The sequence below is a fragment of the Ursus arctos genome, unplaced genomic scaffold, assembly GCF_023065955.2.
Source record: "Ursus arctos isolate Adak ecotype North America unplaced genomic scaffold, UrsArc2.0 scaffold_22, whole genome shotgun sequence".
In the NCBI taxonomy this organism is placed as follows: domain Eukaryota; kingdom Metazoa; phylum Chordata; class Mammalia; order Carnivora; family Ursidae; genus Ursus; species Ursus arctos.
In genome coordinates, this window is record NW_026622897.1 from 43,302,538 (window position 1) to 43,324,331 (window position 21,794).

Consider the following 21,794-nt stretch of genomic DNA (forward strand, 5'->3'; position numbering starts at 1 on the left):
TCTAACCCTGAGAATCACATTCTTATTTCTAACTGCCTACAGAGACATGCTCATCTTAGAGACAACCACTTAAACTATTCAGACATGTTCATGTCTAAAAATGAAACCATGAAACTCCCCAACAAACCAACTGTCCTCCAGAGAAAAACCCATCCACCCTTGGTGGTGAACTTAGCTTGCTTCCCCGTCTTTTTCTGCTTTATTCAATCTCTTCTTTAAAATGCCCCTCACATTTACCACTTCCTCTTCACTCCCACCTTAGCTACCTTGCTCTAAATCTACTTAACTCAAACCTGAACCATGGTCACAACTTCACTTCCCCTCTAGCATATCCACCCACCAATCCATCCTAGACATTCTTCAAGGATCCTCTTCAACCTTTCAGTCGTGTCCAACATTCTCTGCAGTATACTCATCCAGTCCTCTCCCATTGCTTCCCAGCTTACGTGCTCAGGCCCCTTCTTTGCTGTGCTCTGTAAATCATTCTGCTAAGTCTTACCTCACTATTTGACTAATGATTTTACTTCCAGCTGGGCAAGTATTCTAACTTGCATCTTCCTGGTCAAAAATCCCATCCATCCTGGGGTGCCTAGGTGGCTCAGTTGGGTAAGTGTCTGACTCTTGGTTTCAGCTCAGGTCATAATCTCAGGGTGGGATTAAGCTCTTCATCAAGCCTGCATCGAGCCCCGTATCAGGCTTCCGGCTTCAGCGGAGTCTGCTTGTCCCTCTCCCTCTGCTCCTCTCCCTACCCCCTGCTCATGCTCTCTCTCTCATTCTCTCTCTAAAACAGATAAATAAAATCTTAAAAAAAAAAAAAATCCCACCCATCCTTAAAGCTCATATTAAATCCCCCCCTTTTTTTTTCTGGAAGACTTACCCAACAAATGTCATCCAAACACATCTCTCTGTTTCTCCACCCACACAGCACTTAGTCACAAAGTTCTAAGTTCTCTTAGAAATCATACAGAACAATCCCCTAATTTTATGGTTGAGGTTCAGAGAGTTGGCCAGTCCTGCAAACAGTTAATGGCTGCTAAAATTAGAAGCCAGGTGTTCTGACTTTAGTTTCCTTCCTGCTATACTTTTCTGCCTTTTCTTTACCAACTAATGTATTTTAGAGTTTAATTCTATCCAATCTTGCATTTTTCTTAATGTTTATTAATCATGCATCCCTGATTAGATTATAAGCAGTTTAGGAACAATGAGCTCAGTCCATATTAGGTACAAGCCCTTATTTTTGGCTTCTGAGGCTGAGGTTCAGAGTAAGGTTGAAATGCAGAGCCAAGCCATCAAACCAATAAGTTTTCGAACAACTGGAAATCAGCCAGGTATGTGAATAGAACTTTAGAGGAAAAAGGAAGGTAGTAATTTAAGGTCAGGACTTCAGATGACCAGAGTCAGGAAAATTTAAGATTCCAAAGTACAAACTCCTTGATTGAATTATAGATGATCAGAAAGAGTTAGATCAAGCAACAGGTCCCTTACTCAACACCTAGAATAGGGGAATAAGGAAAAGGAAAGGAAAGAGACTCACCAGAGAGGCCCAGAAATTTCCCCTGTCTGGCTAGAGAAGGTAATCCTAAAGGAGGACACAAAGCATGAGAAAGCCTGATTTTTAAAAAGATTTTATTTACTTATTTTAGAAAGAGAGAGAGTGCAGGGGGAGGAGCAGGGGGAGAGGGACAAGCAGACTCTGTGCTGAGCATGGAACCTGACTTGGAGGACATGGGGGCTTGATCCCACGACCCTGAGATCATGACCTTAGTTGAAATCAACAGTTGGATGCCCAACCGACTGAGCCACCCAGGTGCCCTGAGAAAGCCTGATTTTTATTTTATTAAGGTATAATTGACATACAACATTATATTAGCTTCAGGTATATGACATAATAATTTGATATTTGTATATATGGTGAAATGATCACTATAATAAGTCTAGTTAACATCGGTCACCACATGTAATTACAGAATTTTTTTTCTCATTCTCTTAGCAACTTTCAAATATGTAATACAAAGATAACTATAGATGCCATGCTATACATTACATCTCCATGACTTACTTATTTTATAACTGGAGGTTTGTAGCTTTTGAGCCTCTTCACCCATTTCACCTGGTCCCCATCCCCAAGCCTGATTTTTAATTATGGATGGTCTGGCCAGCCAGAGATGGGCTGAGCAGGGAGGGCAGAGCTGCTCTGAGCCAAAAGGCAGTAGATGTTTTTAGCTGGTTGTTGGCACAACCCCAGCCATGCTTCTCTCTTGGGAAGCCTTGCCAGATCCCATCCCTCCTGAATGCTGGCCCAGACCCTTGGACTGAGGCCTGTGCCTCTTTACTTCTGTCCTGGCTATAGGACAATGGATCCCATCCACCAGTGATTGAGTTTGCCGACCTGTGCAGATTCCCTCTGTATCTTATTAACATAACCCACTTAGCATGGAGTATGCAAGATACTGTATGCTTTTATCTCACCTTTCCTTCCCAATTTTATTTCCCACTGTATCCCTTTCCATAATCTTACATTCCAGCCACACTGGCAGCCACCATTCCTCACAAACAATATATATTGTTTCATGCCTCTGTGGCTTTGCTTGTGTTGTTACCTCTGCTTAGAGTGCTTTACCTATTGCCTTTCCAGTACTGTATCTGACTGACAAATTCTTATTCGTATTTTCAAGACCCAACTCATATGCTTTCACCTTAGTCGAGCATTCTAAGATTCTTCTAATTGGAACAGAGCAAGTCATTTCTTTCCTTGGACACTCTTCATCATTGTTTGTGTCTTTATTATAGAACTTAAAAATTCTGCTATATAGTTGGTATAGTTTTACGGCTTCACCCTATTGTATTGAGGCTCCTTGAGAATAGGAACTATGTGTTAATTATTGCCTTTCCTCACGATACCTGGACCATTGTGTCGTGCATAATAAACACTGAATAAATATGTTGGGCTAAGTCTTGAATTGTTGTCCTTTTATCCTGTATATTTTCAGACAGAATTTATTCTTTCAGGGCAATATTAGGTTCACAGCAAAATTGAGGGGAAAGTACAGAGAATTCCCAAATCACCCCACCCCAACACAAGCACAGCCTCCCTCACTATCAACATCCCCTACCATGTTACACTTGCTACAACTGATGAACCTATATTGACACATCATTATCACCCAAATTCCATAGTTTATTTTATTTTTAAATTTATTTATTTAAGAGAGAGCATGTGCAAGCAGGGGGAGGGGCAGAGAGAGAGGAAGAAGGAGAGAAGCAGACCTTCCCGCTGAGCGAGGAGCCCAGTGTGGGGCTCAGTCCCACAGCCCTGAGATCATGACCTGAGCCAAAATCAAGAGTCAGACCCTTAACCGACTGAGCCACTCAGGCACTCCCCAAAGTCCATAGTTTACATTAGAGTTCATTCCTGGTGTTATACATCCTGAGAGTTTTGACAAATGTGTAAAGACCTGTATCCAGCATCACAGTTTCACTGTCCTAAAAATCCTCTATGCTCCAACTATTCATCCCTCCCTTCCTGCTAACCCCTGGCAACCACTGATCTTTTTACTGTCTTTGTAGTTTTGTCTTTTCCAGAATATTATGTAGTTGAAATCATACAGTATGTAGCCTTTTCAAATTGGCTTCTTTCATTTAGCAATATTCATTCAAGTTTCTTTTCACAGTTTGATAGCTTATTTCAGTTTAGTGCTGAATAATGTTCCATTGTTTGGCTGTACCACAGTTTATTCATCTGACCATCTACTGAAGGACATTTTGCCAAGTTTGGGCAATTATGAATAAAGTTGCTATAAACATCTGTGTGCAGGTTTTTGTGCGGCCATGAGTTTTCAACTCACTTGGGTAAATACCAAGGAGCACTATTGTTGGATTATATGTTGGTTTATTTTTTTTTAAGATTTTATTTATTTATTTATTTATTTATTTATTTATTTATTAGAGAGAGAGAGCACAAGTAGGCAGAGTGGTAGGCAGAAGGAGAAGCAGGCTCTCTGCTGAGCAGAGAGCCCGATGCAGGGCTTGATCCCAGGATCTGGGATCATGACCTGAGCCAAAAGCAGCCACTTAACTGACTGAGCCACCAGGTGCCCTGCTGGATTATATGTTAAGAGTATGTTTAGTTTTGTAAGAAAGTGTCAAACAACCTTCCAAAGTGGCTGAACCACTTTGCATTCCACCAACAATGAGTTCATTCTCCACATCCTTGCCAGCATTTGGTGGTGTTACTGTTTTGGTTTTTTGCATTCTAATGTGTAGTGGTATCTTGTTGTTTTAATTCACAATTCCCTAATGACATAATATGTTGAGCATCTTTTCATAAGCTTACTTGCCATCTGTCTATCTTCTTTGGACAGATGTTATTCTCTATTTTTAACATAATAAAAATAAATACTTGTCAATTATTCAAACAATATACAAGTTTACAAAGTAAAAAGTAAAGCTTCTCTTTCCCTCAATCTCATTACCCAAAAGTAATCACTGTTAACATTTTCTTGGTCTTCCTTCAAGGCATTTTTGTATGCATTTACGTACCTACATATGTATATTTTTACACAACTATACGGTTTATCTTTCAATAGTATTTTGAGAGTTACTTTTTAAATGGATGTTAAAAATATATTACTTTAGGGGCGCCTGGGTGGCACAGTGGTTAAGCGTCTGCCTTCGGCTCAGGGTGTGATCCCAGCGTTATGGGATCAAGCCCCACATCAGGCTCCTCCGCTATGAGCCTGCTTCTTCCTCTCCCACTCCCCCTGCTTGTGTTCCCTCTCTCGCTGGCTGTCTCTATCTCTGTCGAATAAATAAATAAAATCTTTAAAAATATATATATATTACTTTAATATATCTGGAAAATCTTTCAATATCAGTAATGGCTGCAGGATATACCAGAGGATGAGCATGCTATAAAGTAATTAATCAATCCCTTAATGGGCATTTAAGTTGTTTCTTTTTTTTTTTTTTTACCTTCAAGTAATTCTATAACAACCACCCTACACATATATATGTCTTTGTACAAACATGCCTGTATTTCTGTAGTATAGATTCTTAGAAATGGAGTTGTGAGTCAAAAATCACATAATGTAAGAATGTGATAGAAATTGCCCTCGGCGTGCCTGGGTGGCTCAGTCAGTTAAGCATCTGCCTTTGGCTCGGGTCATGATCTCAGGGTCCTGAGATCGAGCCCCGCATCGGGCTCCCTGCTCAGCGGGGAGCCTGCTTCTCCCTCTAACTCTCCCTCTGTGTTCTCTCTCTCAAATAAATAAATAAAATCTTAAAAAAAACAAAAAGAAATTGCCCTTGAACTGCCAAATCGTGCCCAAAATGGCTGTTTCAACTTACACTACTATCGACAGTGTTAGAGAGTGTATCAAGTATCCAGAAAAGACTTCAGGACTCCAAATGGTGTCTTAGGGGTCATCAGGGGACCATAACGAGCAGGAAAAGAGTCCATGCAGCAGCCTCCTACCCCCTTCAATCAGACTATATCTGCTTTGATCGATATCGACTGGAGTTAGTATAGAAGTCCTCTTGAGGAGAGGCCTCTGGTACTGAACCAAGCACATTAAAAATCATCGAAATAAGAAATGACTTCTTTTGGTTAACAAACATTAATTCATTAGTTACTTCGGAATGTTTTCAGTTGCAAGTAACAGATAATCTAATAGAGGTGGAATTAGTAGGGCTTTATTCTCCTCACATAATAAAAATCTGGTGAGACTCACAGATCCTTTGAGGCTTTCCCTTAAGGTTGCCAGATGGTGTCACCCCGCGTCAGCATTATCTTTGTATTCAAGGCGGGATGCAGGGGAGATAGTTTGCACCAGGTACTCTGGCCCTTTTATAAGAAATGCAAAAGTTCTTCCAGAAGCTCTTTACTCCGTCCTGAGACCTTTGCTTGTATCTCATTGGGCCCGAACTGTTTTTCCACACAGACCCTAATCGCTGTAAGGGAGGCTGGAAAAAGAGAATTTAGATTTCCCCAGGCTTAATAGAGGAGCCAGGCAAAGATAAGCAGGTTAGGAGTCAATGTTGGGCCATCTACAGAGTAGATCAGGGACTGCCCCCAGGTGCTCACCATACTAAATACTAAAGGAGATAGTCCTTATGCTTAATGTGTTAACAGTTGAAGACAGGCATGTAAATAAACAGCTTGATTGCATACATTGGAGCAATACAAATATTATATGTCCCAATGCAAAAATAAGTAGGGGAGATATTAGATGGTTTGATATCTAAAGTGGGGAAGGACGGGGAAGGCCAGGTAAGACTTCCTTCAGGTAGTGACATTTAAGCAGTCTTCGAAAATGAGTCGTTGCCCATGGGATACTCAGAAGGTGAAGTAGTGCATTCCAGGCAAAGGGAATGGGGGAACAGAGACACAAACCCAGAGGGCGCATTTCAGGAACTGCAAGTAGTTATTATGACTGAAGAGAAGGTTTGGGGGTAGGTGGTGGCAGGGGAGTCCTGATAGGAGATGACCCTGGAGATTTCTGCCAAGGCCAAGTCACAGAGGGCCTCCCGTGTTCCTCAATATGGAATCTGGACACTCTTCTGACCTGATAGTGTCACGGAGACTGTGTCCTATAAGCTGTCAAGTGCAACCACAAAGTGGAAAACGTGTGAAAATAGTCCTAAATACCTACTACTGTTAGTGGATTTCCCTCTTTTACCTGGATGGAGCCACATCTTCATTCCTGAGTGATCTGCACACCTACTTGACCCAGTGAGTACTTGCTGGATAAGAACTTGCTGCAAAGGAAGTTGCTGTCCTTCTCTGGGCCTCAGTTCTTCATCTATAAAATTATAATTATCCTCTGTGGTGTAGGACTTTAATTTTTTCCCCCAAAACATTTTCAGATTGCATCAGTCATGAGTGTCAGTCTGGTATAATTAAAGGGAAAACAACAAGAACAACATAGTCGGAAAGACCTGGGTTTGAATCCTAGCTGTCTGTGTTTTAGCAGAGTGACTATGTGACACGGCCTTGAACCTTGTATAAGCCACGTATAAAATAGGGAAAATGCACCTACCTGTGCGTGGTGCTTAGTTAATGCCCAATAAGTAGCACTATTTTTATATTTCACAAAAAGTTTACATCGACCCTATAAGGTAAGTGGAATAGGTCTAATGTTATCTTAATAAAGGTGAAGATCCAGAGGCTTACAGATACTGGTGTTTTGCCAAAAGAGCAGCCAGGTAGTTGGGCTCAAAGCCAAGTTCCAACTCTAAAGTTAGCACTGTTTCCACTAAGCTGTGCAGCTTCTCCCCTCTAAGTGGAAGGATGGATTTGGATCTCTGTGATGCCTGTCAAGTAAATGATTTCGTGAATATATTAGAGAGCCCGCACCTTCCTCAAGTCTGAGCTCAAGGAGCTCACAGGCCCAAGTTACTTCATATTCCACTATAATTCCTGAATGTATACCTGGGACACTCTAGTCTCGTGTCTAGCTTCAGCAGGACTGTGACCTGCAAACCTGCAGGGACACTGCACATTGATGCTAAGTTACCAGAGATCCTGGTAACTTAAAGGGCTGCAGTACAAGGGGTTAAAGGAAGGGTGGGACTTCCCTTGTTGCGGGTAACAGTACACAGCTTTCTGGGAAGCTTACAAAAATGCAAATTTTAGGAAAAAGACTGTCATTATTCTAAAAAAATTAAAAGATGGGATCATGACACAGAAAGAGATGACTTTTATGAGGAGGAAGTAGAAAGAAAAAAGAGGCAGTGGCTAGAACAAAGGAAGACAAAAGGAAATTTGGCACAGAAATAGTTTTGTTAGTGGTTCAATGTCCACTGGAGTGCTTGATGCACGTGGAGTAGAAAGAGTTGAAACTAGAAAGATCACAATGGACTGTTTGGACTTTATCCTGAAATTGCTGAAGGATTAAAGAAGGACATTAACATCACAACAAAAACAACAAAATAACAACAACAACAATAATATTGTTATTGCAGTAGGTTGAATAATGGTCCCCCAAAGATGTTCACATTCTAATTCCTGGAACCTGCAAATATGCTACCTTACGTGGTAAAAGGGACTTTGCAGGTGTGATTAAGTAAGGATCTTGAGATGGAGAGATTGCCAGGAATATCTAGGTGGGCCCAATGTAATCACAAGGTCCCTCTAAGGAGAAGGCAGGTGGATTAGAGTGAGAGAAGGAAGTGTGCCAATGAAAGCAGAGGCCAGAAAAAGAGAAGGAGTTTGGAACATACTACCCTGCTGACTTTGAAAATGGAGGAAGGGACCATGAACCAAATGCAGACAGCCTCTAGAAGGTGGAAAAGTCAAGGAAATTGATCGTCCTTTAGAGCCTCCAAAAGGAATGTGGCCCTGCTGACATTTTGATTTTAGCCCCATAAGACTCCTTTTGGACTTCTGACCTCTAAAACTGTGAGATAATAAATTTGTGTTGTTTTAAATCACTAAGTCTATAATAATTTGTTACAGCAGCCAGAGAAGGCTAATACAATCACTACAGCTACAATTTAATGTGTATCTATTCCATACAAAGTATCTCATATACATTAACCCTAACCCCAGGGCCAATTCATAGGCATTCAGCCTATGCTGTCGCACAAGCCTCCGTGCTTACAAGGGTATTGAACTTGGTTTAATGACTTGCTGTTGCTGACTTGAAGCCCTTAATTATTTAACAAGGAGCTTTCCTGCATTTTCCTTTTGCACTGGGCTCCACAAATTACATGGGCATTCCTGCCTATTCCTAACACCAATCCTGAAAAATATGAAATGAAACTGGAGATCTCAGAGAGAGAGAGAGAGAGAGAGAGAGTATAGCCCAGTAATAAATGCCTTGAGTCAGATGTTAGATTCTGCAACTTACCAGTCATGGGCCCTAGGACAAGTTCATTAATTTTTTCTGAGACTCCGTTTCCTCCCTTGCACTGTAATTATAATATGCACCTTACAGAGCTGTCACAAGGAGTAGAGATGATATACGTGAAGTGTCTACACCGCATTGGCAAAGAATAGGGACTCAAACAGATACATGATAGTTATAATTGCTCAAAGTCCCAGACTTAGCAAAAGCCAAATGTGGATTTCATGCCCATATTTCCCCCATTACCTCTCCTTTCTCTTGGACTTGTATTTTGGAAGATTACTTTGGCAGAAGGGGATTGGTCTAGGGTAAGACTAGAGGCAGGGTGACCAGTTCAGAAACTGTGGCAATGTAGAGACAACTTTGGAAAGTGCCCATCTCATGCCCTCTCTTTGTCTCTGATAATTGCCTCCCATACGTGAGGGTCATCCTCCAGCAGCTGTGTTTCCATCATGTGACTCAGCCTCTCCACTGTTCTGATTTTTGTTGGTCCCCCGACTCTTCCAGAAATGCACGAGTTTGAACTGAGATATACAGACGCTGAGGATTGTAGGAACCAAGTCATATCCATAGCAGACCCTCTAGACAAGGTCCATGGGCTACCTGCTTGCTGCCTGGGTCCCTAGAACTGCCCTAGAGCCTGACTTTCTACAGTGACCCCCTCAGTCCCTCCTTTCATTCCATGTATGTATCCATTCAGTAAATCTTTTCATTTTCCTTCCTAAAGTGACAAAATTACAACCAATAGAACCCTAACTCATACATGTAAAAATGCCACAATCATTTGGAGAAATAATGAAAACATGAAACAAATTAGTGTCATAGGTTTGGAGAGAAGAAGTACTTGAGAGACATTTAGGAATATGTAGGGTAGGGAAGGAGTTTGGAGTGACTTCCAGATTTCTGACTTGGGCAATTGGGTTGCTGGCATCATAAAGACAGAGAAATGGGAAAAGGAGTGGCTGGAGGTAGAAATACTGGATTTGAGAGGCCCAGGGGCCATTCAAATAGAGACATACAGTTGGAAGTTAGAGAAGGACATTGGGAATTCAATTTGAAGCAGGAGATAAATATTTGGGAGTTTTCAGCATTTACATAGTCATTACTGCCATGGGAGTGGATGAGATTGCCCAGAGTGTTAAATGAAAAAAATAAGAATCCTGAGAACGAAATCCTGGGGAATACCAATGTCTAAGACGCAGATAAAGGAAAAGAAACTCTCAAAGGAGATAGAGAAGGAATGCTCAGAGAGGGGGAGCAGAACCAGGAGAGGGGCTAAATGAGGGGGAAGTTTGAAAATGCAGGTGTCTAAGTCAGCTGACCATTTAAGGAGCATTCTCTTCATCTATGGCTGAGGCTACAACCATCCTATCAAACATAAGTGAACCCATGTTCCCAAACCCAGAGAATTCCTTTAATCTCACCTGCTACGCTTTGCTTCAACCCCTAGATTTTCCTGCACTAATGGCCTCTTTGGATCATTGACTCAGTTACAGTGACTAAGTGACTAAGTGATTAAGTGTTGGCCCTTAAAATATTGTAAGTTTCCTAACAGTAAAAGAAATGCCAATCAAAACAACCTTCAAGCTCTATTATATACCTACAGTATTAATGCACAGGAATGAAGCAATAAAGCCCTGTTTTGGCAGAGGCCGTGGGGTAGTAGGTAGGCATGAGCTTGGCAAGTGGCATTTTATACACAGTCAACCTTTGCAGAGTAACCTGCGAAGCAGCAATAGAGCTGTGTGTGCCTTTTGTTCCACTCTGGAACGCACCTCAAGGAAATAAACCGGGGGGGGGGAGGGGTAAGTGGCACAGATCCTAGTTCTACTACTTATAACAGCATAAAACTGAAGACAGTATAAATCCTCAACTTCAAAGTAACGCTTTAACAATATTAAAGTAACTGCTTTGGAACACTGCGTATAACCATTAAAAATGACAACTCTGTGGATATGGAAATGTAACTAAGAAATAATGTTAAATGAAAAAAGCAAAGCATACCAACTGGGGTGAGGATGTGGAGAAACTAGAACCTCGTACAGTGTTGGTCGGAATGTAAAGTTATTCTAGATGGACAGGAGTGAAATTAGACCCAACAATTTCACTCCTAGAGAAATGAAAACATGTGCCCACACAAAAACTTGTACACGGATATTCATAGCAGCATTATTCATAATAGCTTAAAGGTGGAAACAACCCAAAAGTCCATTGACTGACGAATGGATAAACAAAAGGTGGTGTATCTAATGGAATATTATTTGGCCACAAAAAGGAATGAATTATTGTTACATGCTTCAGCATGGATGAACCTCGAAAACATAGAGCTAAATGAAAGAAGCTAGTCACAGAAGACCACATATTTTTTATATGAAATGTCCAGAATAGGCAAATCTATAGAGACAGGAAGTAGATAAGGGCTGGGGTAGTGGGGAGAATGAGAGGATTGGTGGGTCGTTGCTAAAGGGTTCAGGGTTTCTTTTTGAGATAAAAATGTCCTAAAATTGACTGTGGTGATGGTTGTACAACTCTATGAATATGCTAAAAACCATTGACTTGTACACTGTATATGGGTAGAATATGTGATATGTGAATTATATCAATAAAACTGTTGCAACTCTTTTATTTTTTTAAAAGATTTTATGTATTTCTTTGAGAGAGAGAGAGCATGAGCATGGGGAGGGGCAGAAGGAGAGGGAGAAGGAGACTCCCCGTTGAGCAGGGAGCCCAACGTGGGACTCAGTCCCAGGACCCTGGGATCATGACCTGAGCCGAAAGCAGACACTTAGACTGAGCCACCTAGGCGCCCGCAAAAATTCTTTAAAAGAATCATTGAACTTTATGTTCACAGTGAGTGAATGTTATGAAATATATAAAATACTTCAATAAAGCTGTTTTTTTTAAAGCAAAGCACAAATTGGTTGCTATTTTATATGCATCTGTATTTTTCTAAAATAACAAAGGCAGAAAGAGACTGGGAGTCAGTAGAGGTTTAAGAGCAAGAATTTGATCTGGGATCTAAAGGCCTGATTCCATTCCTCATCCTGCCATTTCTAACAATGTGACCTTGGGCACATTATGGCAATTCTGAGTTTTAGTTCTTCTGTTTGTACAATGGGGATATTAGTCCCTACCTCACATGGTTATTTTGAGGCATAAATGTTTAGTGGGTTCGTCTTCTTGCCCTTTTGGATTGCTTAAACATGAGGTTAAAAAATGTGGCAATAAAAAGTGAGATAACATATGTGAAAGGCATTTGAAAGTGAAATCTTCCATAAAAAAGTAAGATAGTCTGGATCCTGATTCTATACTGTGGCTTAGGAAACAGCATGAGCAGAGCCTCAGCCTTAAAAAGAAAGGACCCTCCCTTTGCTAGTGCCTTGGAAAACGCCTTCATCACTGGCTGTGCGGAAATTAAGAAAAGCTTCCCTCCCATGCTCTGAAACACTAGTTATAAAGGTAATTTGGGGGCGACACAAAGGAGCTAAAGGTGTGTTAATGCCAAGTTACCATAGCAACATGCTCTGCTGCTCTATCCCTCCCATTCCTGAGCCTACCCCCAGATGAGAAGAACACGGGAACAGAGCCATTCTACATGAAATTATTTTCTTCATATGCAGATAGGGGAGACATTTACACTTCCCCACAAATAATGTTTGAAGGGAGAAGTCCTCTGAATTTTTACAAAACAATCCCCTCTTCTTTCTTCAGAATCAAATTCAAGAGCCTATCCACCCTTCAAAATGCCTGGCATGTGGCGAGTACTCAATATATAGCTGTGCGGTGAATGGATGAACAGAATTTACCTAGAAGTCCAAGGCTGGAATAGAACACCATTGTTTATTAGGAAGAAGAGACTAATGAAATGTACACCAGGAATTTCAGAAAGGACATCTGAATTCATACTCCACATAATTTGGTATCTGTTCCAAACCACACGGCATTTCCACATTTGGATCTGCCCCATTTACAAAACTGCTTCAGCCCGTAGCAAATTCCCCTCAAGTATCATGCTTATTGTTCTGAAAGGACACAGTGTTACCCCACCAGGGTTACTCAACCTGTTATATTGCATATATTTTCAAATGCAATGCAGGAACGATATGTGAAAATGACCAGTTAATGGCTGTGCTATTCTCCACCCTCTGACTTATGTGGCCCGATCTTGACAGAGGAGGGAGCCTGATCGGGCCCACATCTGGGTAAATCGTTTCCTCCTCATAATGGGCAGAGGCAAACATCCCAGTGCCAGAAGGGCTGTTTTCAAAATCATTCTTCAGGGGTTGGAAAACCTTCCTCAACTCCAGGAACCAGGCTCTCAGTCCCACCATGGAATCAGGCTTTGGAAAGGGCTCAAAGTTCAAGAGAAGCTTCATATCTGTTCCTTCCCCACATGAATATTCTCACATTTTTGACAACTCATGGGCCACCTCCTTACCAGAAGACGTTTCATTCTTGTGATCTCCTTGGCCACATTGTGAAACTCCTCAGGTCAAAGCGGAAGAACAGAGAGGAATCTTCATCATCACCAGACTTGCAGTGAACTTCCTTGAACCAGCAATCACAGCATCTACAAACTGCTGAGTGATGGCACTTTGCAAACATTATCTCAGTTAATCCTCAAAACAGTCCTGGAAGGCAAGTAGTTTTCATTCATTTTCTCCTTGAGGAAATTGAGGCTCAGAGAGGTCTTATAAATTAGTCAATGGTTGCACCATAATTTCAACCAGGTCTGACTGAGTATATGGTTGGTTGGATCTAAAAGAGCTAAAAACAGCAGTAGCAGCAGTAAACTGGTGCCAATACTGCTATGCACCAGAGATTTGGGGGAGAGCAAAGGGAGAAAAACTTGGCTCTGACAATACCCTGATAACACTTAGACCTTACTAATTTTAGACCTTAATTGGAGTAGCATACGTGTTGTGGTTGATGGCAGTAGGAAAGGAGTGAGCAGGAAATACCAGACCCAGATTCTGGCTAATCAGATTAACCCATACCAAAGGTGGCTCTGCCTCTGATGCTCTTTCTTCCTCTCCCCTTCCACCCTTGCAGACCCATCTTTTCTGTAAAAGCTCTCCTGACCACCATGTGATCCTCAGCCTTTATTCTTTGCTCTATGTTCTCTTTCTACTTTGTGGTATCTCAGTTATAGCCTTCCCTTACCACATTTTATTTTAGTATTTTATTTCTCTTTCCTCCCTATCTGGCCAGAGCACCTTGAAGCCAGCATCTGTGTCTTAGTCATTTTTTTTTTAAAGTAAGCTCACGACCCTGAGATCAAGAGTTGCATGCTCTACCAACTGAGCCAACCAGGTACCCCTTTGTCATCTTTGTACCAGTAGCTTGAACAGTTCCTGGTAAATAAAAAGTCTCATGACCTTCTAATCTTTGTTTTCCACTTGTAAACCAGTATCCTCACTTTCCCAGCATCCTGACTTCAATGGACTTTAGATAGGATATTTATGTATTTTTATTGGCTGCCCAGCATCTGACCCCCTTCCTACATCTGGGGAAATGGCCATCTCACATGAAACATAGGTCTCATGGAAGGCAGAATATGTCTTCCCTTTATGGAATTCAGGAAAGAGGCCAGACAGTTGCCCTCCTGGATTCCTGGCAGCTGGAATGCAGGCCTACGACCCAAGCTTGGCCCAGCTGATGCTTCTGCCCAAACCTTGAATTTGAATCGAATGACCCAAGAAATAGGGACAGTTTAGAATTTGGGCTGGTGGCAGCACTGGTGTCTACTTTTCAGTGGGGGTGGCATCTTAATTGAGATATTTCTGTGATACAGTCTTTCTGTCTTCTGAGATGGTCTCCTTTGCTTCATGTCCATTTTCTACACTTGATTTTCTAGCCTTCCAGCCACTTCTGTGATTTGCCCGAGAGCTCTCAAATAAACTCCTGTTCTGATTAAAATAGCCAAAATTGGTTTCTGTTCTTTGCATCCGAGAACCCTGACTGATACAGATGATGGACTCATAGTAGGTGGTCCTGGATCCTGGGAAGCCAAAGGCCAACAAGTAACTTCTCCCTGATCCAATCCCAAAACCGAGATACAGGATTACCTTTCAGTTCGCTGTCCTTGTAGTTTTCCGTAGCCATGGTCAGACTTTGTCCTCACAAGAGCTCTACCTATAGGTGGGTGGGTAAGTAGTAAAACAAGATTATTTTTTTATGGTTTTATTTAATTATTTGAGAGAGAGAGAGAGTGCACAAGCAGGACAGACAGGACAGACGGAGAGGGAGAAGCAGACTCCCCCTGAGCAGGAGTGTCAATCCCCTTGGGACTCAATCCCAGGACCCCGGGAGCATGACCTGAGCTAAAGGCAGACACTTAACTGACTGAGCCATCCAGGAGCCCCCCCAAAAAACAAGATTTTAAAATGAGAAAAGTAAAGCTCAATGAGACTAAATGGCTTCCCTGAGGTTCCCAAATTAGTGACAAAACCCAGACTATAATCCACACTTCTTGATTTCTAGCCAGAGGCTTTCACCTGAGTAACACTGAATGACTAACCTCCATTGAATTTTAAAGAATTCATTCACAAATATTCATTGAGGATCTGTTATGTGCCAGTCACTGACTAGGACAATGGGCTCCCTCTATTCTAGCCTCAATATTCTGTTTTCTGAAAAGCACTGTATTAGTATAAATATGTGTATATATAAATATATAATACATAATAATATAAAATAAGTATAATATTTAATATAATAATAAATACATAAATAAATGAAACTTACATTTGGACAACAATATAATATTGTTGCTAAAACCTATCCAGACTGCATGGGGAAAAACCCTGGCTCCCCCACTTAGAATTTGCATATAGCACACCCTCAGTGTCCTACTCATAGGCTCTCAGCCCTCACCTCTACCCCTCCCCCACCCCCCGCAAAGTCTGCTTGCAGAGAGTACCTAGAACTCACTGCATGAAGAGCACACTTGGCCCTTGTGCAGGGGAAGCTAGGAAAGCCAGAGTTAACATCCTGACCAACACTCCTCGAACAATGATAGAGATTCGTGAGAAATACTCCAGCCTCCTCGCCTCTTGGTGAGAATGAACTCTTAAGAGTATTCCTCGCTGTCTTCCAAAATTCCCCAGAGGGACTGAGCTCCAGTTGTCCTTAGTGGAAACCTGCATGATAGCACACACCTTTCTGGTTCCTTGCCACTTATTTCCCTATTCCCCAGCTGGCATCTCGTGGGGTCAGTCCCAACCTGCCAAAGTCTGCTTGTACTTGAATCCTTTTCTTGAGGTCTGCTTCTGGGGGAACCTAAACTAAGACACCATGTGACCTTGGGAAAATTACTCAAGTAATAACCTGCAAAACAAAGATAATATTATTTGCCTCATCGGGGTAAATTCATGAAGGAGGTTAGCCCAATTCCTGGCACATAATCAGCTCTCAATTAGTGTTAGCTACTGTTACTGCGTGCAGCACTTTGGGGTCTCAGAGAACTTACACATACATTCTTTCACTTTTTCCTGCACAATCAGGGAGCCTAGCTTTCCCCTCCAGCTTCACCTCTAGCCACCCCACCAGACTGCCTGCCTTGCTCGATGACAGATTCTGTTTTTGACTTCAGCCCTGCTCTCCCGTGAGCACATCTCCAAAATGACCACTCTCTTTCACATATTTGTGACCCAACACGTGCTGCCCTCCTTGACTAGACACACTCCCCGCTTCCCCACATTTATCTCCCAGTAACACCCACCTGTCTATCAAGCTTCCACCCAGCTTTCCCTCCTCTAGGAAGTGTTCCAACTATCCTTCCTTCCTCTTCTGTTTGGTCCATACCACACATGCCACACATACCACATGCAGCACACACACCGCACATACACACAAATACATACATACCTCCCACAATGGGGCCCTGCAAAGAGAGCACCTAACCCAGGAGTGCTGCTCTCCCTCATGCAGAGCACCTAGAACTGTAATTATTTGCTTTCTTACCTGCTTCCTTCACTAGCTGGTGAGCATCTCTGCCGCAGGGACTGTGTCTTTTATTTCTGTATCTCTGGTGCTGAGGCTATTGCCCATCTTAAAAAATATATAATTATTTCTTTTAAATAAGTGAATGTAAACGAACCTTTGAAGTAGGGGTGTCATCTGCATTTTTCAGTCGAGGACACAACTTAAAACTTGAGCGGACTCCATTCAAGATCATTCAGTTAATACACGGCAGAAGAGGATCTCAAAGCCAATCGTTTGCTTCTAAGCTGAAAATACAGCTGAGGGGTTTTGTGCTAAGAGATGCCCTTCATATCCCTCCCACTTTCACATCCTCTGCTTGGAAAATAAACTTCATCCCCAGCCTTGGAACGAGAGCAGTTTTCCTTTCAAAATGAGCCAGTCCTCCACTGTGCTTGATGGGCTCAGGAGAGGACATCTGACCCAGGAGGAAGCCTGGGCAGAACTTCTCTCTTGGGAATCCAGAGGGACTGCATCAGTTGGCTGCATGCACTGGAACAACAAAGTGGCAGAGAATAAGGGCAACTGAGGCTGATATTTGAAGACTCTTGTTTTGAGTCATGTGATTATGGTCTAAAGCCATTGGCCACTAGTGTGGTCAACTGAGGTCATAGGAGAGAATTCACACTTTGCTACCTAATGACCTGATTTTAAAATAAAAATTTCATCCTTCTTTTAAAGATTTATTTTTTATTTTATTTTTTTAATAATAATTTTTTATTATGTTACGTTAGTCACCATACAGTACATTTTTAGTTATTGATGTAGTGTAAGATTTATTTATTATTTTAGAGAGAGAGTGTGTGTGTGTGTGTGAGCAGGGGGAGGGGCAAAGGGAGAGAGAGAATCTAAAGCAGACTCCTTGCCCAGTGCGGAGCCTGACGCAGGGCTCGATCCCACAACCCCAAAATCATGACCTGAGCCAAAATCAAGAGTTGGACATCCAACTGACTGAGCCACCCAGGTGCCCCCGAATTTCATCCTTTTAAAATGAGCTATGCATCAACACTATAGATTAAAATAGACCTAAAGAGCAAATGAAACATTTAATTGTAAGTATTAGTATTTGCACAATTGGGTACGTTTCTCACTAGTTCTTATGATTACTTCATCAACTTATCATCTGGGTTCTTCTATACATTTCCATTCAGCCATAAATAAATACAGCACACAATTATAACTATACATAAACCTGTTAAAGGGTAAGTCAGATGATGTCACTTCTCTGACCTATAAGGCACTACCTGACCCACCATCTGTTATGTAACCTCTCTGACCTCCTGTTATTCCCATCTTTGCTACATTGGCCTCCATATTCCTTCAACGTGCCAGGCACATTCCTGTTCCGTGGCTGTAATAGTTTCCTATGGCTGCCGTAATAAAGTACCATAAACTGGGTGGCTGGGAACAACAGAAGTTTATTGTCTCACAGTTTTGTGGCTAGAAGTTAAAAAATCAAGGTGTTATCATGGCCATGTTCCCCCTGAAGCCTGTAGCAGAGACTATTCCTTCCTTACCTCTTCCTTGCTTCTAATGGTGGTCGTCGATCCTTGGCAGTCCTTGACTTGCAGCCGCATCACTACGATCTCTGACTCTGTTATCACGTAGCAGTCTTCCTAAATATCTGTGTCTTTGTGTCCTCCTATAAGGACACCAGTCCTTCATATTGATTTGGGCCAACTCTGAGGACCCCTCACTTGAGTGCATCTGCAAAGTCCCTATTTCCAAGTAAGGTCAAATTTCACAGGTAGCAAGGATTTAAGATTTCAATACATCATTTGGAAGACATAATTTAACCCACAACAATGGCTTTTGTGTTGTTCCTTCTGCCTGAAATGCTCTTTCCCCAGATGTCTGCATTACCACCTTCTCACTTCCTTCTGGTCTCTAATGTCACTTTCCTTGTGAGGTCTTCCTTAGCCCCTTATTTGAAATGGCAACATCCTTTCCCCAGCATTTCCTAGTTCCTGCCACTGCTTTATTTTTCTCTTTAGCATTCGTCATTAGCATAGTATCTGTTGTATTTCACTTATTTATGTTGTTCATTTTCTGTCTCCCCAGGTATAATGTAAACATCCACTTACGGAAGGCAATCCGTGAAACAGAAACTCATGGTGTTTTTTGAGAGACAGTTAGCATGTTCTACTTCTGTGAATAAGTAAAACTCTGGCAGCATGTTTTTTCTGGTCCTGGGGCTCCAGTTCTAAGACTGAGAGCCTCTGTGGAGAAGGGGGTTCACAAAGGACAGAGAAGAGAGAGTTCCAGAGAATGAGGAAACTCTGGTTTATTACTAACAGACCATGCTTAATTCCAGAATCGACAGGGCAGGAAAATACTCACTTTCTCCAACAATCAAGAAGCCAAGAAAGAGATATACTGAGTTGGGACAGAAGGGGAGAAAGATAATGCTTTTTTTGGCCTCCTGGATAATTTCAGATCAGGATCTTAATCGAAAAGTAGAACATTTTCTTTATCTGGCTTTGCCATGGACTAGCTGTGTGACCTTTGGCAACATTTTACCCTTCTCTGAGCCTTCATTTTCTCGCTGTTAAATGAGGCGGTTGAATGAGACAGTCTCTTAAGTCTCTTTCAACCATGCCGGTCTGTGTCACCTTAAACTCTAATCTCCATAAAGATGGGTCACCTCCTGTTTTCTTCCAGGTACCTTGCACTTAGCATAGGGCCTAACATGTAGTAGCACCCAGCATGACATACTAGCATCGAATGAATAGATGAGTATAAAACAAACTACCTAGGTAACTTTTGAAGGCGAGGAAAGAGAAATCAATGAATATCATTCCATGGGGTCACATAGAAGATGTATTTAATAAACTTGAAATCTTTATTGTAACCAAAAAGCCATTTCCTGAGTTTTGTTTTAAATATTCAGAACACCAGACAGTGGAATATAAAGTTATTTAAACCAACTCTGTGCCCCCAAGGGCCTTACCATTTTGTTGGGGAGACAGGAAATGCATACCATAGACATTACACTACAGAAGGAAACTTCCGCAGAGCCTGGTTAGCGGTACTTAGGCTCTAAGAGCTCACAGTCTGCAGGGTTCCTGGAGAAGTCTGAGAGGGACAGACAAGCTGAGCGACCTCTTGTGGTCCCAACTCTTCTACTCCAGCTCCCGGAAACTGTCCATCCCAAGCTGGGACCAAAAAGTGCAGCAGCAGGGGTCCTCATGCGCTGTCCTCTATACCCCTGTGAACCCAAAGGCAGGTAAAAAACAAACCACCCTCTGCTCTTCTGTCCTGTCCCAAATTCTTGAGTCAAGTCCGATTTTTGCCCAGTTCAAGCCAAGAATTGCTCTGTATCAGCCAACTCCCTGCGAGTCAGCTGACTAATGGTTTTCTATCTTCATTTGAAAACAGCCTAGAAAAGCCTTGAGTTTACGGAGAGTCCCTCTGAGTCATGGCTCAGAAAAACCTCTATATGTCATCCTATTTGATCTTATAAAAGCATTCAGCTTTTAGACCAGAGGAGCTGCCTCCCTGTTCTTAAATGAAGTGAATGTGGCTAGGGACCTGGGACAGGCAGGCTTGTCGTCTAGTTCAAGCTGCTTCACTTAGGGATAGCCGGTGTTTGACATGTCACTTCTTTCTGAGCCTGAATTGTCTCCTCTGTAAAGGAAGGACTGTAACAACACGACACACACACTCACTCCACCACCACCCTCGCCTGCCTCAGCGTTATTCTGAGAGTTAAATGAGATCACTTTTGTGACGGTATTCTACACCATACAAGTGTAAGTTCTCTTTATTATCAGATTTTGGCTTTTGTGAGTCATTTCGGACATCAGTTCTTGACGTACATGTCCTTCACTTAATCCCACCACAAACTACTTCTCCTTCATTTCTTTTTCCTGTTTCCTAGAGAAATTATAAAGTTGGTGCTATGCATACTCCTGATGGAGTCTACTCCTCTACTTTGCCTACCATCATTTGGGCTCCACTCTCCCTTCCCGGTGGGACCTGCCGGCTGTCACTCCTTCACTCTGTCAGTAATTATTCAGGAAGTTTTCTCCCAGCCCACACTGTCACCATGCACACCCGCATATCTGAAACTGACATATTTAACATTTGATCTAGTTGTCGTTATGTATAGAAACCCAAATAACGATGGGCTGTAAGAGTCAAGAGTCCTGTGTTCCAGAATTAGCATTGTTTTTGATTACCCAGGGAGTTCTGGGCCATTCAGTTTGATAAACATCTATTCAGGTCAAGGGAGTGGGGGGGGGGGGTTGTTGCCTGCTGTGCAAAAACTCAAAAGTTTTGTAGGTCACACAGAAAGGTAAGCTTCCACTATGAACAGTGTGCTATATAGTGGCACACATAGACACATAATAAGGGCACACAGAGGAAGGGACAATTTAATCAAACTTCAAGTGTTATAGAGGCACCACTTCAGAGAGGAGGTGACGTCTGAGCGAGGCCTTCAAGGAAGACAAAGATTTTGCAAGGCCAAGAAAGAGACATGGAAGGAAGAACATTAAGATGCAAACAAAATCACGCGCTGAAGAAATGAGAAGAGTTTGGTATGGTCAGAGCATAGGATGCATGGTAGGGAGGGCAAGGAATGAGGCTAGAGGAAAGTTGGGCTGGGGCTGTGTGGGACCTAGAGTGCCAGGTTCGGCCATTTGGGCTTTATTCTCTCCAGCCCTTCTCGACCAAGGTTCCACAAGAAAACTAAGCCCGGTTGACCAAAGTCATCCATCGTACAAATGAATTTCTCCCCTCTGTACCTAGAATGACACAGGTTATGTACCATTTTGGAGAGAACTGAGAAAAGAGTTACTCAGATCATTTTCTGTAAGGCTCAGTGGTCACATGGAAGCCCAGCTGAGAAAGGCTGCGAGGCAATGGCGAGTCATCCAACATTTATAGAAAGCAAGTGAAGACCTCACGTGTCACGGAAACATTACTCCGGTGACAGTGAGGAGAATGATTTAGAAGGAGTAC

At 42.2% G+C, this 21,794-nt stretch overlaps 1 long non-coding RNA gene across 2 annotated transcripts in view; it reads right to left on the minus strand.

Moving 5' to 3' along the window:
* Positions 1 to 18,005, minus strand: part of LOC123002060 (uncharacterized) — a 34,172-nt gene extending 16,167 nt beyond the window's left edge. Inside the window, exons 1-3 of one of the 2 annotated variants that reach the window (XR_006411571.3) lie at positions 16,948 to 18,005; positions 14,915 to 14,981; positions 13,285 to 13,477 (exon numbers count right to left, since the gene is read on the minus strand). This is a non-coding gene — a long non-coding RNA (uncharacterized LOC123002060). The remainder of the gene's footprint in view (positions 1 to 13,284; positions 13,478 to 14,914; positions 14,982 to 16,947) is intronic. The other variant, XR_006411570.3, reaches the window with a different exon arrangement.
* Positions 18,006 to 21,794: the final 3,789 nt, after the last annotated feature.